The sequence below is a fragment of the Giraffa tippelskirchi genome, chromosome 4 (assembly GCF_054371585.1).
Source record: "Giraffa tippelskirchi isolate mGirTip1 chromosome 4, T2T-mGirTip1v1.2.pri, whole genome shotgun sequence".
Lineage (NCBI taxonomy): Eukaryota > Metazoa > Chordata > Mammalia > Artiodactyla > Giraffidae > Giraffa > Giraffa tippelskirchi.
Window position 1 is genome coordinate 109,366,645 of NC_137278.1, and position 20,720 is coordinate 109,387,364.

Consider the following 20,720-nt stretch of genomic DNA (forward strand, 5'->3'; position numbering starts at 1 on the left):
TCCGTGAGTTGTTCATTGCAATGATTAGCCACTCTAACTAATAAATCACATAAGAGGAACAGCAGAACTTAAAAAGTGCAAGAAGAAATGTTCAGACCAAAATGCAGAATAGAATAGAGACTTGCCAATAAGGATGTTCTGGCAGAAATCCCTAGGTGCTATTTACCATTACTAACTATAAAATCTGGTCAAATTTATTCTAAAATTTTCATTTGTTTTTAGGCTTACTTATTCTCTCTTAACTTTTTATAAAGTTAAAGCACTCTCCAGGTTTTATCAAATTCCCTGAGGTGAGGTTCTGATGCCCCAAGTAGATAATATTATTTGGATATACTCTGTATTTTGAATACATGCTATGATGCTATCAAAATCCTCTGTTCATTTATTCATTCAGTCACTCAATCAACAAACAAAAAAGGAACATATGTGCCAGATATGGTGGGTGGGAGAGAAGGAATTCTTGCTTCCTTCCACAGGTGGTGACCCCAGGACTTCAACTGTATTCCACATGTCTTTTTAGTAATCCCTTTCACTTCAATGCAGCATCTTCAGTGGTTACTTCTGAGTCAGTTACTATAACTTTGCTCATTTTAAAATACTCACATCTTAGACACTCAGCAATTTCACACATAAATAAAAGTATGTAAAGATAAGATTTCAGTGAAAAGCCAAGTAAAGGTTGGAACCTCAATTTTCATCATGATTTTTGGGTTTTTCTTGTTATTAGTCTCACTAGATTATTATACCTACTTGAGTTAAAGAACTCAGCTTAGTTACTTAAATCTTTGAAGTTTAGGCTCTACAAATAGGATGTTTGTTGGTCCTGAGTAAGAAGGTATACCAGAGGAAAATGGCTTTCTTTTTTAAGATATAATTGTATTTATTTATTTACATTATTTTTGGCTGTGCTGGGCCTTTGTTGATGTCTGAGCTCTTCTCTGGTTGTGGTGAGTGGGGACTACTCCCCAGTGGCTGTAATCTGGCGTCTCATTGCTGTGGCTTCCCTTATGGTGGAGCACAGCTCCAGGGCATTCAGGCTTCAGTAGTCGCAGCATGTGGGGTCAGGAGTTGTGACTCCCGGGCTCTAGAGCACAGGCTCAATTGTTGTGGTGCATGGATATGTTGCTCTGCAGCATGTGGGATCTTCCCAGATCAGGGATTGAACCCATATCTCCTGCACTGGCAGGTGGATTCTTCACCACTGAGCCACCAGGGAAGCCCAGGAAATATCTTTCACACACAGGTTTATACATGTTTTTCTCTCAAGTCCAAGTGTTGGAACAGTGATTGTATTGCAGACATTTTTGAATGTGAGATAGAGCTTTTTCTGCTTAAAGGAAGAATGAGTCATTCTTATACAAATGACCAAATAAAACACCAGGGATTCTGATACAGAAACATCAAATCAATTTTTATACAAGTCCTTCTTCCCCAACAAAACCACACAATTTTACTTCTTTAAAACCATTACTAATTAGATTTGTGACTTCTCCTAGTGTTTTTCTCCAATGTCTTTACTAAAAAGAAGCATTTTAATATAATTATCCTTGTTTATGGTTTTCTGACTAAATTTTGTTTTATGCTATTTATGTAGATTATGTTAAAAATTCAGTTTCTTAACTAAATATTGAACACCATACCAGAAATTTACTAATGACTACAAAAAAGTTACAGTTTTATCTCATGGAATGGGGATGATGATATTTATCTAAGAATCAAACAAATAAATTCAAATGATTAGTTTTAAAATTTGTTTTAATTTATTGGAGTATAGTTGATTTACCATGTTGTATTAATTTCAGGTGTACAGCAAAGTGATTCTGTTATGTACATATTCATTCTTTTTCAGATTCTTTTCTCATATAAGTTATCACAGAATATTGAGTAGAGTTCCCCTATGCTATATAGTAGGTTCTTGCTGGTTTTCTGTTATATATAGTAGTGTGTATGTTAATCCCAAATTCCTGATTTATCTTTGGTTTTGCTATTTTTGAGTCTGTTTCTGTTTTGTAAATAAGTTCATTTGTATCATTTTAAATAAATTAGATTCCACATATGGGTGATATGATATTTGTCTTTGTCTGACTTACTTCACTTAGTATGATAATCTCTAGGTCTGTCCATGTTGCTGCAAATGGCATTATTTCATCCTTTTTTATGGCTGAGTAGTGTTCCATATACCACATCTTCTTTATCCATTCCTTTGTCAATGGACATTTAGGGTTCTTCTATGCAAATGACTACTTTGATAATTATAATGAGGGAGAAACACATGAAAAAAAGTGAGACTTGGTGATCGAGCTGAGTGAGAGCTTTCCTGAAAGATATGATTGCAGAGCTGAAATCTGAAGGAAAGGATAGTTTCCCTCACCAGTTTCAAGGTGGGGTACCTCTAGGGGTAGAGGGTGGAGTGTGTTTGAAGTTCCAGAGGTGAAAGGAAGTGAGGGCTGTTGGAGAGGTTGGAGAGAGGGGCGTATGGTAGATGGCAGAGAGGGGAGATGGAAGTGAGGGAGTCCCTGGAGAGGAAAAGACTTACACGATAATAAAGTACCACAGGGTAGAGGCACAGGGTTTTTACCCCAATAACTGTTAAGAGCCATTGACAGAATTATGAAGGGAACTGGGGGTAGAGGGTCCATTTAAAATGATACAGTTTATCTTTGGCTCATTCTTTTCAGTTCAGGTACTGCTTGTTAGAAAATCATAGTATTTCCTTCATTACATACAGTGAAACACACTGAAGTACCCAGATAGGAGCTGTCACAGATATAAAAATAGGGTCAATTTCACTCTGCACAGGAGCAAGAGTATTCTGTTTTCAGAAACAACAGGATTCTGAATCAAAAATGAAACTATAATTTGTACATACTGAAAACTTCCCCAAAACAGAGATAAATCAGGTTGTTCTAAAAGTATTAATTGCTTACAGGGAGGACCTTTGAAGTCTTTGCATTATCAACTTGGGTGTAAAAACATTCAGCCCAAAGGGGGATTGAGTGTTGTGTCTATGAAAACACTTTGAAGATGGTGATATTATATTCCCAGTGGATTGAAAGCTGCAGTTTCCATTAAATTATGTAAAGTATATCAGAGAAGCTTAATGTTCATGGTGATCTATCAGTTCAGGTCAGTTCAGTTGCTCAGTTGTGTCCAACTCTTTGACACCCCATGGAATGCAGCATGCTAGGCCTTCCTGTCCAAAACCAACTCCCAGAGTTTTTTCAAGCTCATGTCCATTGAGTCAGTGATGCCATCCAACCATCTCAACCTCTGTCATCCCCTTCTCCTCCTGCCCTAAATCTTTCCCAGCATTAGGGTCTTTTCAAATGAGTCAGTTCTTTGCATCAGGTGGCCAAATGATTGGAGTTTCAGCTTCAACATCAGTCCTTCCAATGAATATTCAGGACTGATCTCCTTTAGGATGGACTGGTTGGATCTCCTTGCAGCACAAGGGACTCTCAAGAGTCTTTTCCAACACCACAGTTCAAAAGCATCAATTCTTCGGTGCTCAGCTTTCTTTATAGTCCAACTCTCATATCCATACATGGCCACTGGAAAAACCATAGCTTTGACTAGACGGACCTTTGTTGGCAAAGTAATGTCTCTGCTTTTTAATATGCCATCTAGTTTGGTCATAACTTTTCTTCCAAGGAGCAAGCGTCTTTTAATTTCATGGCTGCAATCATCATCAGCAGTGATTTTGAAGCCCCCAAAAATAAAGTCTCTCACTGTTTCCACTGTTTCCCCATCTATTTGCCATGCAGTGATGGGACCAGATGCCATAATCTTAGTTTTTGAATGTTGAGCTTTAAGCCAACTTTTTCACTTTCCTCTTTCACTTTTATCAAGAGGCTCTTTAGTTCTTCTTCACTTTCTGCCATAAGGGTGGTGTCATCTGCATATCTGAGGTTATTGATATTTCTCCCGGCAATCCTGATTCCAGCTTGTGCTTCCTCCAGCCCACCGTTTCTCATGATGTACTCTGTATATAAGTTAAATAAGCAGGGTGACAATATACAGCCTTGACGTACTCCTTTCCCAATTTGGAACCAGTCTGTTGTTCCATGTCCAGTTCTAACTGTTGCTTCTTGACCTGCATACAGATTTCTCAGGAGGCAGGTCAGATGGTCTGGTATTTCTATCTCTTTAAGAATTTTCCACAGTTTGTTGTGATCCACAGTCAAAGGCTTTGGCATAGTCAATAAAGCAGAAGTAGATATTTTTCTGCAATTCTCTTGCTTTTTCGATGATCCAGCGTATGTTGGCAATTCGATCTCTGGTTCCTCTGCCTTTTCTAAATCCAGCTTGAACATCTGGAAGTTCACGGTTCACGTACTGTTGAAGCCTGGCTTGGAGAATTTTGAGCATTTCTTTGCTAGCATGTGAGATGAGTGCAATTGCGCGGTAGTTTGAGCATTCTTTGACATTGCCTTTCTTTGGGATTGAAATGAAAACTGACCTTTTCGAGTCCTGTGGCCACTGTTGAGTTTTCCAAATTTTCTGGCATATTGACTGCAGCACTTTCACAGCATCATCTTTTAGGATTTGAAATAGCTCAACTGGAATTCCTTCCCCTCGCTAGTTTTGTTCATAGTGATGCTTCCTAAGGCCCACTTGGTGATTTATACCCATAGATTAAACTTTGTTGGTCTATGTGCAGTTAGATAAAGAGATTGAATAATTAGTTATTTCTTGATATTGCAGAGAAAAAGAAAGGGGCTTTTATCAGTTGCCTTAGTGTCTGGACTGAAAATGTAATTATGCATTGGAAGGATAGGATTGATATGACTTCTACTTGGCTGAGTCAATGGAAGGTTTTGTTTCTTTGAGAGTTTCTGCCTTAAAGAAGGACTCTTGGCTGATAACAGGGACAACTTGGTGAAACTAATGTCTTCAATCTAATGCCTAATCTGTTGCAAAGCAGGTGGCTAATATTTCAGTGTTTGGGAACACCACAGCAGTGAAGCTGACAAAGGACCAAAGAGAAGGATGTGACACCATTAGGGACAGTCTGGAGTTTTATGCATGACCAAGAGATGATTTGTGCATGCAAACTCAGTTGTATCTGACTCTTTTTGACCCCATTGACTGCAGCCCACGAGGATCTTCTCTTCATGGAATTTTCCAGGCAAGGATATTGGAGTGCATTGCCATTTCCTTCTCCAGAGGATCTTCCTGACCCAGGGATTGAACCTGTGTCCCTTATGTCTCCTGCATTGGCAGGCGGATTCTTTACCGCTGAGCCACTTGGGATTCCGAGAGATGATTAGTCTTTCTTGTTTTTTGAGCATTGATTTGTGTTTGGTACATAGTTTTTTTCTTGTTCTCTAATTTATATTTCTTGATACTATTTTTTCCAGAATTCTCTTGTCATATATGCAAATAAAATGCTTATGTTTGTCATGAAACTGACTTTTCCAGAACGTGTCACCCCATCTGGAGTAGAAATCTGTTATTTGTGCTGTTTGAGGAGGGGCATATGTTCAATGTCACCTTTAGAGGGCTCTTAGTTTCTGACAGACTTCATCCAGTGGGAGATTTTATTCATTGATCACAGTAGGTTCCATTTCTGCATTCAAAGGCTCAGATCACTCTCTTTGATAATTTTAAGGTGCTGTCAGAGAAAAATGCTGATTTCTTGCTTGGAAGGTTTGTATTAAGTGCAAACACAAGGAACCCTAGCCTTCCTAGCCTTCCTAGAGGTTATCTCATCTAGCCTCTTGGTTTTAAAAATTTGAAGTAGATAGGCTTCAGTATAAACTGCCTAAAGAATAGACTTCGTAACATGAAGCCAGAAAAACTTGTTTGTGATGCATTCATTCACTGTTACACTGTCCATTGTCTGCCTGGCCTTGAGTCTCCAGGATGCTTAGCAATGAAGATGTTAAGGGAAGGCAATAATAATCTCTGTTTTCAAGAAGCCAAAAACTAATGAATAAGAAAGACACACTAATCTGTAATTTGTATAGATAAATTATATAAACAGAGACTCTGTTTCCTTATCCTTTAATTGGCAATAACAATAATAATCTCAGGGTTAGATTGGGGCAGAGAGAAAAACAAACAAGGTGGACAGAAGATTCTTTAAAAAGCCTCTGTGTTTCTAAGACAGGGGTGGGAACTGAAGAATAGACCTGAGCAGGGTTGATAAGGAAGAGTTGGTGGCTTCTCACCCTCCTTTCTGTAGCAAGTAGAGAAAAGGTTGCTACTCATTCCACATCTCTTCTCCTTGAGCCTCTGGCCTCTGGCTAAAGGTAGGGTTTCTTTGCTGCTATGTGTTCAAAGTTTGTTTAGAGGAAAGAGCCATCAGTTTTGCTGTAAAAGGAGCAGAGCTGAGTTTGAATCCTGATTGCACACTTATTAGCTATTTGACTTTGGGCAAGCTTTAATACTTCCTGAACTCTTGTTTTTCTCTACTCATTTTTTCTTTTCTTTTTTGGCCACTCCATGCAGCATTGCAGGATCTTAGTTCCCCAACCAGAGATGGAACTTGTGCCCCCTGCAATCTAAGCGTCTGTGTGTGCTAAGTGGCTTCAGTCATGTCCGACTCTTTGTGACCCTCTGGGCTGTAGCCCCCCAGGTTCCTTCTCCAGGCAAGGATACTGGAGTGGGTTTTCATGCCCTCCTCCAGAGGATCTTCCTGACCCAGGGATTGAACCCACTCCTCTTAATCTCTTGCATTGGAAGGCAGGTTCTTTGCCACTAGTGCCACCTGGGGAGGCCAGACTCTTAACCACTGGACTGCTGGGGAGTTTCTGAACTCTGTTTCATCAGTAAAACAGAGTGTTAGAGCATCAGTATGCTTTGGCTAGAATAAAGGTGTATACAATTATTTCTTTCAGTATTAATCTTTTACTTAAATGAAATTAGTTGAGTGGTGTGATTTGAGAGAAAGCCTAAAATATCACCCAGTATTTCTCAAAATCCCACCAGTTACAGATAATAAAATGATACAAACAATGGAAAATTCTTTTCTTATAAAGTAAATATACATCGAACTTTTAACTCATATAGACTCCAAAGATGAAGACATATATCCACACAAAAATTTCTCCATGAATATTCAGAGCTGTTTTATTCATATCAGACTCAAATTGTAAACAACACAAATGTCTATAAACAAGTGGATGGATAAACTGTGACACATCCATGCACCGGGATACTACTCAGCAATAAAAACAAAAGAATGAACAGCTGGGAGGCGGGGCTAAGATGGCAGAGGAATAGGATGGGGAGACCACTCTCTCCCCCACAAATTTATCAAAAGAACATCTGAACACTGAGCAAACTTTACAAAACAACTTCTGAACGCTGGCAGAGGATATCAGGCATCCAGAAAAACAGCCCATTATCTTCAAAAGGAGGTAGGACAAAATATAAAAGATAAAAAGAGAGACAAAAGAGTTAGGGACAGAGACCCATCCCAGGGAGGGAGTCGTAAAAGAGGAGAAGTTTCCAAACATCAGGAAACCCTCTCACTGGCGGGTTTGGGGGAAGATTTCGAATCTCGGAGGGCAACATAACTGGGAGAAAAAATAAATAAAACCCACAGATTACGTGCCTAAAGGCAACTCCTAGCAAAGAACCCCAGATGCTCGCATCTGCCACCAGCAAGTGGGGGCTGAACGGAGAGGAGTTGGCGGCACTGCTTAGGGTAAGGGCCGGGCCCGAATGCCCTGAGGGCAATCTGAGGGAGCTAACGTGAGATAGCAACCTAAACTGTGGGACAGCCAGAGAGAACTATCCCGCGAAAAGCCCAAATCTAAGGCACTGCCGGCCCGCTCACAGAACAAAGGACTGAGCAATACCAGAGGAGAGCTAGCCGGCTGCGGACTGCCCCATCCCCCCCGGACACAGCGGGCAGGCGGGGCCAGCCAGAGCTGGAAAGGGGCAAACTCGGCCCCAGAGAGGGCACGCTCTACCAAACTGCAAACAGGCTTCCAGTTTCTAAGCAAAGACAGCCTGAGATCCCGGAGGGTCGACAGACGCCGAGAGGGTCGCAGCCAGAGACCAGCTCCCTAGAGCTGACACAAAGCACACCGGAGCCGGGCGTGCCCGTAACCGAGGCGGGGACCAGGGAGGTGATAAGCCACACTGCCCCAACAGGGGAGAGTGCTCTCGCCAAACACCTGGCTGCCTGAGCTGCTCCGACCGGGGATTGGCACAAACCGCGGGCCCAACCGAGTCTGCGCCTTTGTGGAGTACCCGGAAACCTGAACCTGAGTGGCTTAGACCTGGGAAGTGCACGCATCTCAGGGCCCATTCCCCAGCAGAGTAACCTGGAGCCTGAGCAGGGCAGACTGGGAAAGCACACACGCCGTGAGCGGGGGCAAACCCAGTGCGGCCGAGACACTGTGAGCTCTCCACACACACGCCAGTGATATTGGTTTGCAGTGTTCCTCCCTCCCCACAGCACGAATGAACAAGTGAACCTAAAGAGACCACCTCCGCCCCTTTGTGGCAGGGCGGAAATTAGACACTGAAGAGACCTGCAAACAGAAGCCAAATAAACAGAGGGAAGCGCTTTGGAAGTGACAGGCCAACAGATTAAAATCCCTGTAGTTAACACTGACTACATTGAGAGGGGCCTATAGATCTTGAAAACTATAAGCAGGAACAAGGATCTATCTGAAACTGAACAGACCCCACACTGCTTGCAACAGCTCCAGAGAAAGTCCTGAATATATTTTTACTATTATCATTTTTTTAATTAAAAAATTTTTTTTTCTTCTTTCTTTAAGTCCTCTATTACACCTTTAATTTTCATTTTTATAACCCACTATTACCTTGCAAAAAAACCCCCCTATTTTTAAAGCAAACTGCATACATATATCTTTTACTTTTTGTGATTTTGTTTTCTTTTTTCTTTTTTTTTATATTGTATTTTTTATAAGAGTCTAACTTCTACTCTAGATTTTTAATCTTTGTTTTACATATTTGATATCAATTTTGTACATTTAAGAACCCAATCTTTAGTACCCATTTTTACTCAGGAGTGTGATTACTGGCTTGATTACTCTCTCCCCCTATTGACGCTCTTTCTTCTCCCCCAGGGAACCTCTATCTCCCACCCTCCTCCTTCTCTTCTCAACCCAATTCTGTGAATCTCTGAGGGTATTCTGGGCACCGGAGAACACTTTGAGAACAGAATACTGCCCAGATCTCTCTCTCCCCTCTTGATTTCTCCCTTTCTACTCATGCTCACCTCTATTACCTTCCTCCCCCATCTCTATGTATCTCCGTGAACCTCTCTGAGGGTTCCAGACTGTGGAGAGCACAGAGGGAAGTGCTTACTGGCTAGACTGCTCTCTCCACGTTTGAGTCCCCCTCTTCTCCTGCTGGTCACCTCAAACCCCCCCCACCCTTTCACCTCTCCATGTAACTCAGTGAACCTCTCTGGATATCCCTCACTGTGGAGAATCTTTTCACCATTAACGTAAAAGTTTTATTATCGATGCTGTATGGATGGAGAAGTCTTGAGGCTACTGCAAGAATAAGACTGAAAGCGAGAGGAAACATTAATTAATAAGAGATCATCCAAAAGCCTCCACATATGCACTGAAACCAAGCTCCACCCAAGAGCTAACAAGTTCCAGAGCAAGACATACCACACAAATTCTCCAGCAACGCAGGAACATAGCCCTGAGCATCAATATACAGGCTGCCCAGAGGCACACCAAATCCATAGACATCTCAAAACTCAATACGGGATACTCCATTGCACTCTAGAGAGAAGAAATCCAGCTCCACCCACCAGAACACCGACACAAGCTCCCCCAACCAGGAAACCTTGACAAGCCACCCGTCCAACCCCACCCACAGTGAGGAACCTCCACAATAAAGAGGAACTTCAAACTACCAGAATACAGAAAGGCCACGCCTAACACAGCAATCTAAACAAGATGAAAAGGCAGAGAAATACTCAGCAAGTAAAGGAAAATGAGAAATGCTCACCAAACCAAACCAAAGAGGAGGAGATAGGGAATCTATCTGAAAAAGAATTTAGAATAATGATAATAAAAATGATCTAAAATCTTGAAAACAAAATGGAGTTACAGATAAAAAGCCTGGAGACGAGGATTGAGAAGATGCAAGAAATGTTTATCCAGGACCTAGAAGAAATAAAAAGGAGTCAATATAGAATGAATAATGAAATAAAGGAGATAAAAGACACTCTGGAGGGAACCAACAGTAGAATAACGGAGGCAGAAGATAGGATAAGTGAGGTAGAAGATAGAATGGTGGAAATAAACGAAGCAGAGAGGAAAAAAGAAAAAAAGAACCAAAAGAAATGAGGAAAACCTCAGGGACCTCTGGGACAATATGAAACGCCACAACATTCGAATCACAGGAGTCCCAGAAGAAGAAGATAAAAGGAAAGGTCATGAAAAAATACTCGAGGAGATAATAGTTGAAAATTGCCCTAAAATGTGGAAGGAAACAGTCACAGAAGTCCAAGAAACCCAGAGAGTCCCAAACAGGATAAACCCAAGGTGAAACACCCCAAGACACATATTAATCAAATTAACAAAGATCAAACACAAAGAATAAATATTAAAAGCAGCAAGGGAAAAACAACAAATAACACACAAGGGGATCCCCATAAGGATAACAGCTGATCTTTCAATAGAAACTCTTTAGGCTAGAAGGGAATGGCAGGACATACTTAAAGTAATGAAAGAGAATAATCTACAACCCAGATTACTGTACCCAGCAAGGATCTCATTCAGATATGAAGGAGAATTCAAAAGCTTTACAGACAAGCAAAAGCTGAGGGAATTCAGCACCACCAAACCAGCTCTCCAACAAATGCTAAATGATCTTCTCTAAGCAGGAAACACAGAAAGGATGTTTAAACACGAACTCAAAACAACAAAGTAAATGGCAACAGGACCATACTTATCAATAATTACCTTAAATGTAAATGGGTTGAATGCCCCAACCAAAAGACAAAGGCTGGCTGAATGGATACAAAAACAAGACCCCTATATATGCTGTCTACAAGAGACCCACCTCAAAACAAGGGACACATACAGACTGAAAGTGAAGGGATGGAAAAACATATTTCATGTAAACGGAGACCAAAAGAAAGCAGGAGTCACAATACTCATTTCAGATAAAATAGACTTTAAAATAAAGGCTGTGAAAAGAGACAAAGAAGGACACTACATAATGATCAAAGGATCAACCCAAGAAGAAGATATAACAATTACAAATATATATGCACCCAACCAACACAGGAGCACCACAATATATAAGGCAAATATTAACAAGTATGAAAGGGGAAATTAACAATAACACAATAATAGTGGGAGACTTTAATACTCCACTCACACATATGGATAGATCAACTAAACAGAAAATTAACAAGGAAACACAAACTTTAAATGATACAATAGACGAGTTAGATTTAATTGATATTTACAAGACTTTCCATCCCAAAACAATCAATTTCACCTTTTTCTCAAGTGCACACGGAACTTTCTCCAGGATAGATCACATCCTGGGCTATAAATCTAGCCTTGGTAAATTCAAAAAAATTGAAATCATCCCAGCCATCTTCTCTGACCACAATGCAGTAAGATTAGACCTCAATTACAGGAAAAAAACTATTAAAAATTCCAACATATGGAGGTTAAACAACACGCTTCTGAATAACCAACAAATCACAGAAGAAATCAAAATAAAAATCAAAATATGCATAGAAACGAATGAAAATGAAAACACAACAACCCAAAACCTATGGGACACTGTAAAAGCAATGCTAAGGGGAAGGTTCATAGCAATACAGGCGTACCTCAAGAAACAAGAAAAAAATCAAATAAATAACCTAACTCTACACCTAAAGCAACTAGAGAAGGAAGAAATGAAGAACCCCAGGATCAGTAGAAGGAAAGAAATCTTAAAAATTAGGGCAGAAATAAATGCAAAAGAAACAAAAGAGACCATAGCAAAAATAAACAAAACTAAAAGCTGGTTTTTCGAGAAGATAAACAAAATTGACAAACCATTAGCCAGACTCATCAAGAAACAAAGGGAGAAGAATCAGATCAACAAAATTAGAAATGAAAATGGAGAGATCACAACAGACTCCACAGAAATACAAAGGATCATAAGAGACTACTACCAACAGCTATATGCCAATAAAATGGACAACTTGAAAGAAATGGACAAATTCTTAGAAAAGTATAACTTTCCAAAACTGAACCAGGAAGCAATAGAAGATCTTAACAGACCCATCACAAGCAAGAAAATTGAAACTGTAATCTGAAATCTTCCAACAAACAAAAGCCCAGGACCAGACGGCTTCACAGCTGAATTCTACCAAAAATTTACAGAACTAACACCTATCTTACTCAAACTCTTCCAGAAAATTGCAGAAGATGGTAAACTTCCAAACTCATTCTATGAGGCCACCATCACCCTAATTCCAAAACCAGACAAAGATGCCACAAAAATAGAAAACTCTAGGCCAATATCACTGATGAACATGGGTGCAAAAATCCTTCATAAAATTCTAGCAAACAGAATCCAACATCATATTAAAAAGATTATACATCATGACCAAGTGGGCTTTATCCCAGGAATGCAAGGTTTCTTTAACATCCGCAAATCAATCAATGTGATACACCACATTAACAAATTGAAAGATAAAAACCATATGATTATCTCAATAGATGCAGAAAAAGCCTTTGACAAAATTCAACATCCATTTATGATAAAAACCCTCCAGAAAGCAGGAATAGAAGGAACTACCTCAACATAATAAAAGCTATATATGACAAACCCACAGCAAACATTATCCTCAATGGTGAAAAATTGAAAGCATTTCCCCTAAAGTCAGGAATAAGACAAGGGTGCCCACTTTCACCACTACTACTCAACATAGTTTGGGAAGTTTTGGCCACAGCAATCAGAGCTGAAAAAGAAATAAAAGGAATACAGATAGGAAAAGAAGAAGTAAAACTCTCACTGTTTACAGATGACATGATCCTCTACACAGAAAACCCTAAAGATTCTACCAGAAAATTACTAGAGCTAATCAATGAATATAGCAAAGTTGCAGGATATAAAATTAACACATAGAAATCCCTTGCATTCCTATACACCAATAATGAGAAAACAGAAAGAGAAATTAAGGAAACAATACCATTCACGATTGCAACAAAAAGAATAAAATACTTAGGAATATATCTACCTAAAGAAACAAAAGACTTATATATAGAAAACTATAAAACACTGATGAAAGAAATCAAAGAGGACACAAACAGATGGAGAAATATACCGTGTTCATGGATTGGAAGAATTAATATAGTGAAAATGAGTATACTACCCCAAGCAATCTATAGATTCAATGCAATCCCTATCAAGCTACCAACGGTACTTTTCACAGAACTAGAACAAATCATTTCACAATTTGTATGGAAATATAAGAAACCTCGAATAGCCAAAGCAATCTTGAGAAAGAAGAATGGAACTGGAGGAATCAACCTGCCTGACTTCAGGCTCTACTACAAAGCCACAGTCATCAAGACAGTATGGTACTGGCACAAAGATAGAAATATAGATCCATGGAACAAAATAGAAAGCCCAGAGATAAATCCATGCACCTATGGACACCTTATCTTGGACAAAGGAGGCAAGAATATACAATGGAGAAAAGACAATCTCTTTAACAAGTGGTGCTGGGAAAACTGGTCAACCACTTGTAAAAGAATGAAACTAGAACACTTTCTAACACCATACACAAAAATAAACTCAAAATGGATTAAAGATCTCAATGTAAGACCAGAAACTATAAAACTCCTAGAGGAAAACATAGGCAAAACACTCTCCGACATAAATCACAGCAGGATCCTCCATGACCCACCTCCCAGAATATTGGAAATAAAAGCAAAAATAAACAAATGAGACCTAATTAAAATTAAAAGCTTTTGCACAACAAAGGAAACTATAAGCAAGGTGAAAAGACAGCCTTCAGAATGGGAGAAAATAATAGCAAATGAAGCAACAGACAAACAATTAATCTCAAAAATATAAAGCAACTCCTGCAGCTGATTTCCAGAAAAATAAACGACCCAATCGAAAAATGGGCCAAAGAACTAAACAGACATTTCTCCAAAGAAGACATACAGATGGCTAGTAAACACATGAAAAGATGCTCAACATCACTCATTATTAGAGAAATGCAAATCAAAACCACAATGAGGTACCATTTCACACCAGTCAGAATGGCTGCTATCCAAAAGTCTACAAGCAATAAATGCTGGAGAGGGTGTGGAGAAAAGGGAACCCTCTTACACTGTTGGTAGGAATGCAAACTAGTACAGCCACTATGGAGAACAGTGTGGAGATTTCTTAAAAAGCTGGGAATAGAACTGCCATATGACCCAGGAATCCCACTGCTGGGCATACACACCGAGGAAACCAGAATTGAAAGAGACGCGTGTACCCCAATGTTCATCGCAGCACTGTTTACAATAGCCAGGACATGGAAGCAACCTAGATGTCCATCAGCAGACGAATGGATAAGGAAGCTGTGGTACATATAGACACAATGGAATATTACTCAGCCATTAAAAAGAATACATTTGAATCAGTTCTATTGAGATGGATGAAACTGGAGCCCATTATACAGAGTGAAGTAAGCCAGAAAGAAAAACACCAATACAGTATACTAATGCATATATATGGAATTTGAAAGATGGTAACGATAACCCTATATGTGAGACAGAATAAGAGGCACAGATGCATAGAACATTCTTACGGACTCTGTGCGAGAAGGTGAGGGTGGGACATTCTGAGAGAATAGCATTGAAACATGTATATTATCATATGTGAAACAGAACACCATTCCATATTTGATGCATGAGACAAATGCTCAGGGCTGGGGCAATGGGATGACCCAGAGGGATGGGATGGGGAGGGAGGTGGGAGGGGAATTCGGGATTGGCAACACATGTAAACCCATGGCTGATTCATGTCAATGTATGGCAAAAACCACTACAATATTGTAAAGTAATTAGCCTCCAACTAAAATAAATAAATTTATTAAAAAAAAAAAATAATGAACAGCTGAATGCAACTGCAACAACATGGATAAACTTCAAAAATACTACACAAGGTGGAAGATGCCAGACACCAAAAAAGTATATACTGTATGACTCTTTATATGAATTTGAAAAACAGCCGAAACTAATCTCTAGTGATAGAACAGTGGTTGTTTATGGGAAGGTTAGAATTGAATGGAAAGTAACATGTGGAAACTTTCTGTTGTGGTCTAAATCTTCACTAGAGTGGTGGTTATATGAGTGTACATAATATCAAATCTCTTCAGATTTTGCTCTTAAGACCTGTGTATTTTACATAATGTATGTATGTAAAATTTACCTAAATAAAAATAAATCCACCAATTAAAGATCCATTCAACTTGGAGAGTTAGATCAACTTGGTGAGTTAAAGAAGGGTTAAGCAGGAAGCATAGTGATCATTCCCTTCTTGGTGTGTATTAGTTTATGTCAGTTGCTTTGTTGACCAAGGGCAAGTTTGGAATAGAAACATTTCTGTCGAAGGTCATCATGCTGAGACTCTCAAAACAAAACTTTCAATTTAAGAAGTGCATGGCTCTAAAAGTGTGAAGTGTAGTCACTCAATAGCATCTGAGTCACTCAATAGCAACCCCATGGACTGTAGCCCACCAGGCTCCTCTGTCCCTGAAATTCTCCAGGCACTAAAGATCAGCCTAAAATGTATTTGCAGTGATAGGTCTCCTCTGAGATGGTGCGTGTCCACCAGGAGAATAAGATCCTCAGATCATCAATTACAGTTCAGTTCAGTTCAGTCGCTCAGTCATCTCCGACTGTTTGCGACCCCATGAAGCGCAGCACGCCAGGCCTCCCTGTCCATCACCAACTCCCGGAGTCCACCCAAACCCATGTCCATTGAGTCAGTGATGCCATCCAACCATCTCATCCTCTGTCTTCCCCTTCTCTTCCTGCCTTCAATCTCTCCCAGCATCAGGGTCTTTTCAAATGAGTCAGTTCTTTGCATCAGGTGGCCAAAGTATTGGAGTTTCAGCTTCAGCATCAGTCCTTCCAATGAATATTCAGGACTGATCTCCTTTAGGATGGACTGGTTGGATCTCCTTGCAGTCCAATGGACTCTCAAGAGTCTTCTCCAACACCACAGTTCAAAAGCATCAATTTTTCAGTGCTAAGCTTTCTTTATAGTCCAACCCTCACATCCATACATGACCACTGGAAAAACCATAGCCTTGACTAGACGGACCTTTGTTGACAAAGTAATGTCTCTGCTTTTCTATATGCTATCTACGTTGGTCATAACTTTACTTCCAAGAAGTAAGCATCTTTTAATTTCATGGTTGCAATCACCATCTTCTGTGATTTTGGAGCCCAGAAAAATAAAGTCAGCCAATGTTTCCACTGTTTCCCCATCTATTTGCTATGAACTGATGGGACCGAATGCCATGATCTTAGTTTTCTGAATGTTGAGCTTTAAGCCAACTTTTTCACTCCTCTTTCACTTTCATCAAGAGGCTCTTTAGTTCTTCTTCACTTTCTGCCATAAGGGTGGTGTCATCTGCATATCTGAGGTTATTGATATTTCTCCCGGCAATCTTGATTCCAGCTTGTGCTTCCTCCAGCCCACCGTTTCTCATGATGTACTCTGCATATAAGTTAAATGATGTACTCTGCATATAAGTTAAATAAGCAGGGTGACAATATACAGCCTTGATGTACTCCTTTTCCTATTTGGAACCAGTCCGTTGTTCCATGTCCAGTTCTAACTGTTGCTTTCTGACCTGCATACAGGTTTCTCAAGAGGCAGGTCAGGTGGTCTGGTATTCCCATCTCTTTCAGAATTTTCCACAGTTTATTGTGATCCACACAGTCAAAGGCTTTGGCATAGTCAATAAAGAAGAAATAGATGTTTTTCTGGAACTCTCTTGCTTTTTTATGATCCATCGGATTTTGGCAATTTGATCTCTGGTTCCTCTGCCTTTTCTAAAACCAGCTTGAACATCTGGAATTCACAGTTCACGTATTGCTCAAGCCTGGCTTGGAGAATTTTAAGCATTACTTTACTAGAATGTTATTACAGGGAGCATAATCGACAGAGGGCCCCAGAGGTGGAGCTCTGATGGTCATCCCCAAGTTTGTGCTCAGGCCACGCCTCCCACAGCCTGCTCTCAGCCAATGATTGAGCTCTCCTAGGATACTAAGGTAGGCCTTCCCAGATGGCGCTAGTGGTAAAGAACCTGCCTGCCAATGCAGGAGACATAAGAGACACCCGTTCCATCTCTGGGTAGGGAAGATCCCCTGGAGAAGGGCACAGCAACCCACTCCAGTATTCTTGCCTGGAGAATCCCCTGGACAGAGGAGCCTAGTGGGCTGCAGTCTATAGGGTTGCACAGAATTGTATACCAATAAAGCGATTTAGCAGGAACCCCCAGGAGATGTGGGACTCCTCTGACAGGTGACTTTGGCTTGAGGTCCTTCCTATTCTCCCCCACCCCTACCTCTCATGGCTCTGCTAAACTTCTCTTAGAAGTTACTGTAGAGTAACTGCAGCCTTCCTCCCTTCCTTCCATCCCCTCTTTCTCCACTCAGGCAGACCTGCATCAAGGTTTTACTGCCTTCCCCATTTTCTCTTATAGGTGGATCTCTAATAAATTTCTTAACTATGTCATTCTGTCTTGATATCTACTTCTTGAAAGTTCTGACTAAAAATGTCTGTGTTATGTGTGTGGTGGAGGGTGGATGACTGGAGTCAGAAACATGCCCCATCTTTTAACCATACCCACCCTGCTGGCCCATCTCTGCTCGACACTCATGGGTTTACAGAATTCTTAGGCTTCAGACAACTTGACAATATTATAAAACATTCACTAGGCCCTCTCATGCTCCTTTTTATAATAAATCTGTAGCAGAAAGCACAGAAAAGCTGTAGCTGTAGTTCTTATGCTGTTCAGGATATTGAGTTAAAGCTAAACTTCCACCTGCTTTAAATCTTGCCTAATTTTTTCAAGCCTATGTCAGCTTCTGTAGTTGTAGTGTGTGTGTATGTTTTTATGCTATAGCATAAATCGAAATCTGGCTTATCTGTACCTCTAGATTTTTTCCTTAAAAGATAAGCCCATTAACAACTTCAACACTTAAAAGAAGAATCAAAGTAAATATAAGGGTTTAGTGATCTCTGGGAATATGTAATGGAGAAACCTGGGGATATTTTGTTTTTGAAGCAATAGATTTGTCATTTGAAATTTGATTTTAAGACAATAACATTAAGGGCCCCTCATAGGATAAAGTTTGAGGGTGCTGATTATGGTACACATACTATTAAGGGTAGCACTTGCTGAGGATTATTCATTACCAAGATATTTTAATATACACTCTTCTTTTTCCACATTGTAAGATGCAGCCTACAGAATCTAAAGACTTGACTTAATCCGCTCAGAAGGTTTGGGGCAGGTTAGAGTTAATCCTGTCAGAGACTATGGTCTAAAACAAAAATGTTAGAACCCTATCATTAAGAAAGAATCATTTGTGCTTTAGTAGGAAAGGCTCTCTTTAAAAGGAGAATTGAGTATATGTGAAGTATTTCTGGCAAAATACCAAAACTGATTGCCTAAGAGGACTAGGGCAGAGAACTGGGCTTGCTAGAAAATTTACTTTGCATCCTATATCCCCATTTTCTGTGTTTTATTTTTAATTAAATCTTGTGAATAAATCAAAAATGTTCAAATAAAATGTAGGGCATGCAACAAAGAATATAATAGGGGTACAATTTTGGTGAATTACAGTTATAAATGGAGGTCAGAAAAAATGAGTAAGTGACTGGACATCTTTCTGCTAATCTTTAGAAGAAAGAGTGTGACTATTGCAAGAGAAACCAAGAAGGGACTTGCATGATATATTATATTTTAAAAGACTTTGTATATAAGTCATGGTTGTAATTCCATAACTCAGTCATTTGGTGTCTGCTGGTGATTCATAACTTACTGGATACTCTGGTTAAAATGACAACATCACTTAAAATGGAAATGCAGAGGTATCAAAGAAAGAAATGCAATGTTTTAGGGAGATCAGCAGACCGCCCTGTGACCAAGCTCTGCTAAATCAGCATGATCTCATAGTTGTTTTTTTTTTTTCAGAATCAGTCTCAGTATATGAGAGTGTGATTAATATCATACATTATGAAAGCTAATGCTCTGTATTTCTCTTCCTGATTCTATAACCACAGACTTTTAAAAAAATTAACATGAAATATACAGGGATGGATTTAAAGGATGCTTACACATTGAAAAGTTTTATTAAATGGGGCTCCATGTTTGTTTTCTTTCATCAGGTTCCAGAAATCTTGTTCATTTAAGAAATTTACAGCTAATCTTTTAAAAACCAAGAAAAGGATCTGAAAGTCCAGCTGTGTTCTCTTTTGCTTTTCTATTTCCCATTGGAACTAAACTGAAAATTGTATGATTCATAAAGCAGGATGCAATTCAACTGTTTCTCTCACCATCCTGGGATAGATCCAGTAGGGAAGGCCCTGAAAGTGGATTAGAAGATTATTTTAATAAATCTGTAACTCACCGACTTTAGCAAACTTGCCCCTAATTCTTACCTCTCTCTGTCTCTCCATTTTCTAGAGCATTTGCAAAATTAACGAGATGATAGATTATTAAGAAAGTGTTTTAAATTCTTAGAGAAAAATATAATCTGTGAAGTGAGTAGAATGGGAAGCCCCTGAAAGATACACCCCCCAGAACCTTTGAATGAGACCTCATTTGCAAAAGAGGACTTTGCAAATGTAATTAAGTTAAAGATCGTGAGATCATTCTGGATTACCTTGTGGACTCTAAATCCAAAGACAGGAGTCCTATAGAAAACAGAAGAGGATAGGACGCAGAGAAGACCATGGGAAGATGAAGGCAGAGACTGGAATGAGATGGCCATGAGCTAGGGCTTCCCTGGTGGCACAGTGGTGAAGAATCTGCCTGCAATGAAGGAGACTCAATCCCTAGGTCATCAAGATCCCCTGGAGGAGGGCATGGCAACCCACTTCAGTATGCTTGCCTGGAGCCTGGCAGGCTGCAATCCATAGGGTCATACAGAGCAGGACACTACTGAATCCACTGAGCAGCAGCAGCAGCCATATGCCAGGGCTTCCCTAGTAGCTCAGCTGGTTAAGAATCCAACTGCAATGTAGGAGACCCCGGTTCGATTCCTGGGTTGGGAAGTTCCCCTGGAAAAGGGATAGGCTACCCATTCCAGTATTCTTGGGCTTCCCTGGGTAAAGAATCTGCCTGCAATGCAGGAGACTTGGGTTGGGAAGATCCCCTGGAGGAAGGCATGGCAACCCACTCCAGTATTCTTGCCTGGAAAATGCCCATGGACAGAGGAGCCATGGCAGGGTCGCATGGGGTTCATGGGGTCACAAAGAATCGGATACAACTGAGCCACTAAGCACAGCACAGCACAGCCGCAAGCCAAGGAACACCTGGAGTCACCAGGAGCTGGGAGAGGCCGAGAAGGATTCTTCTCTAAAGCTTTCAGAGGGAATGTGGCTCCACCAAAACCTTTATTTCTGACTACTGGCCTCCAGAACTGCAGAAAACTCTCTTATTTCAAGCCATCAAGTTTGTGATCATTTGTTATGGCAAACACAGGAAAGCAAATACCCTCTGATTCCACGTTATCATT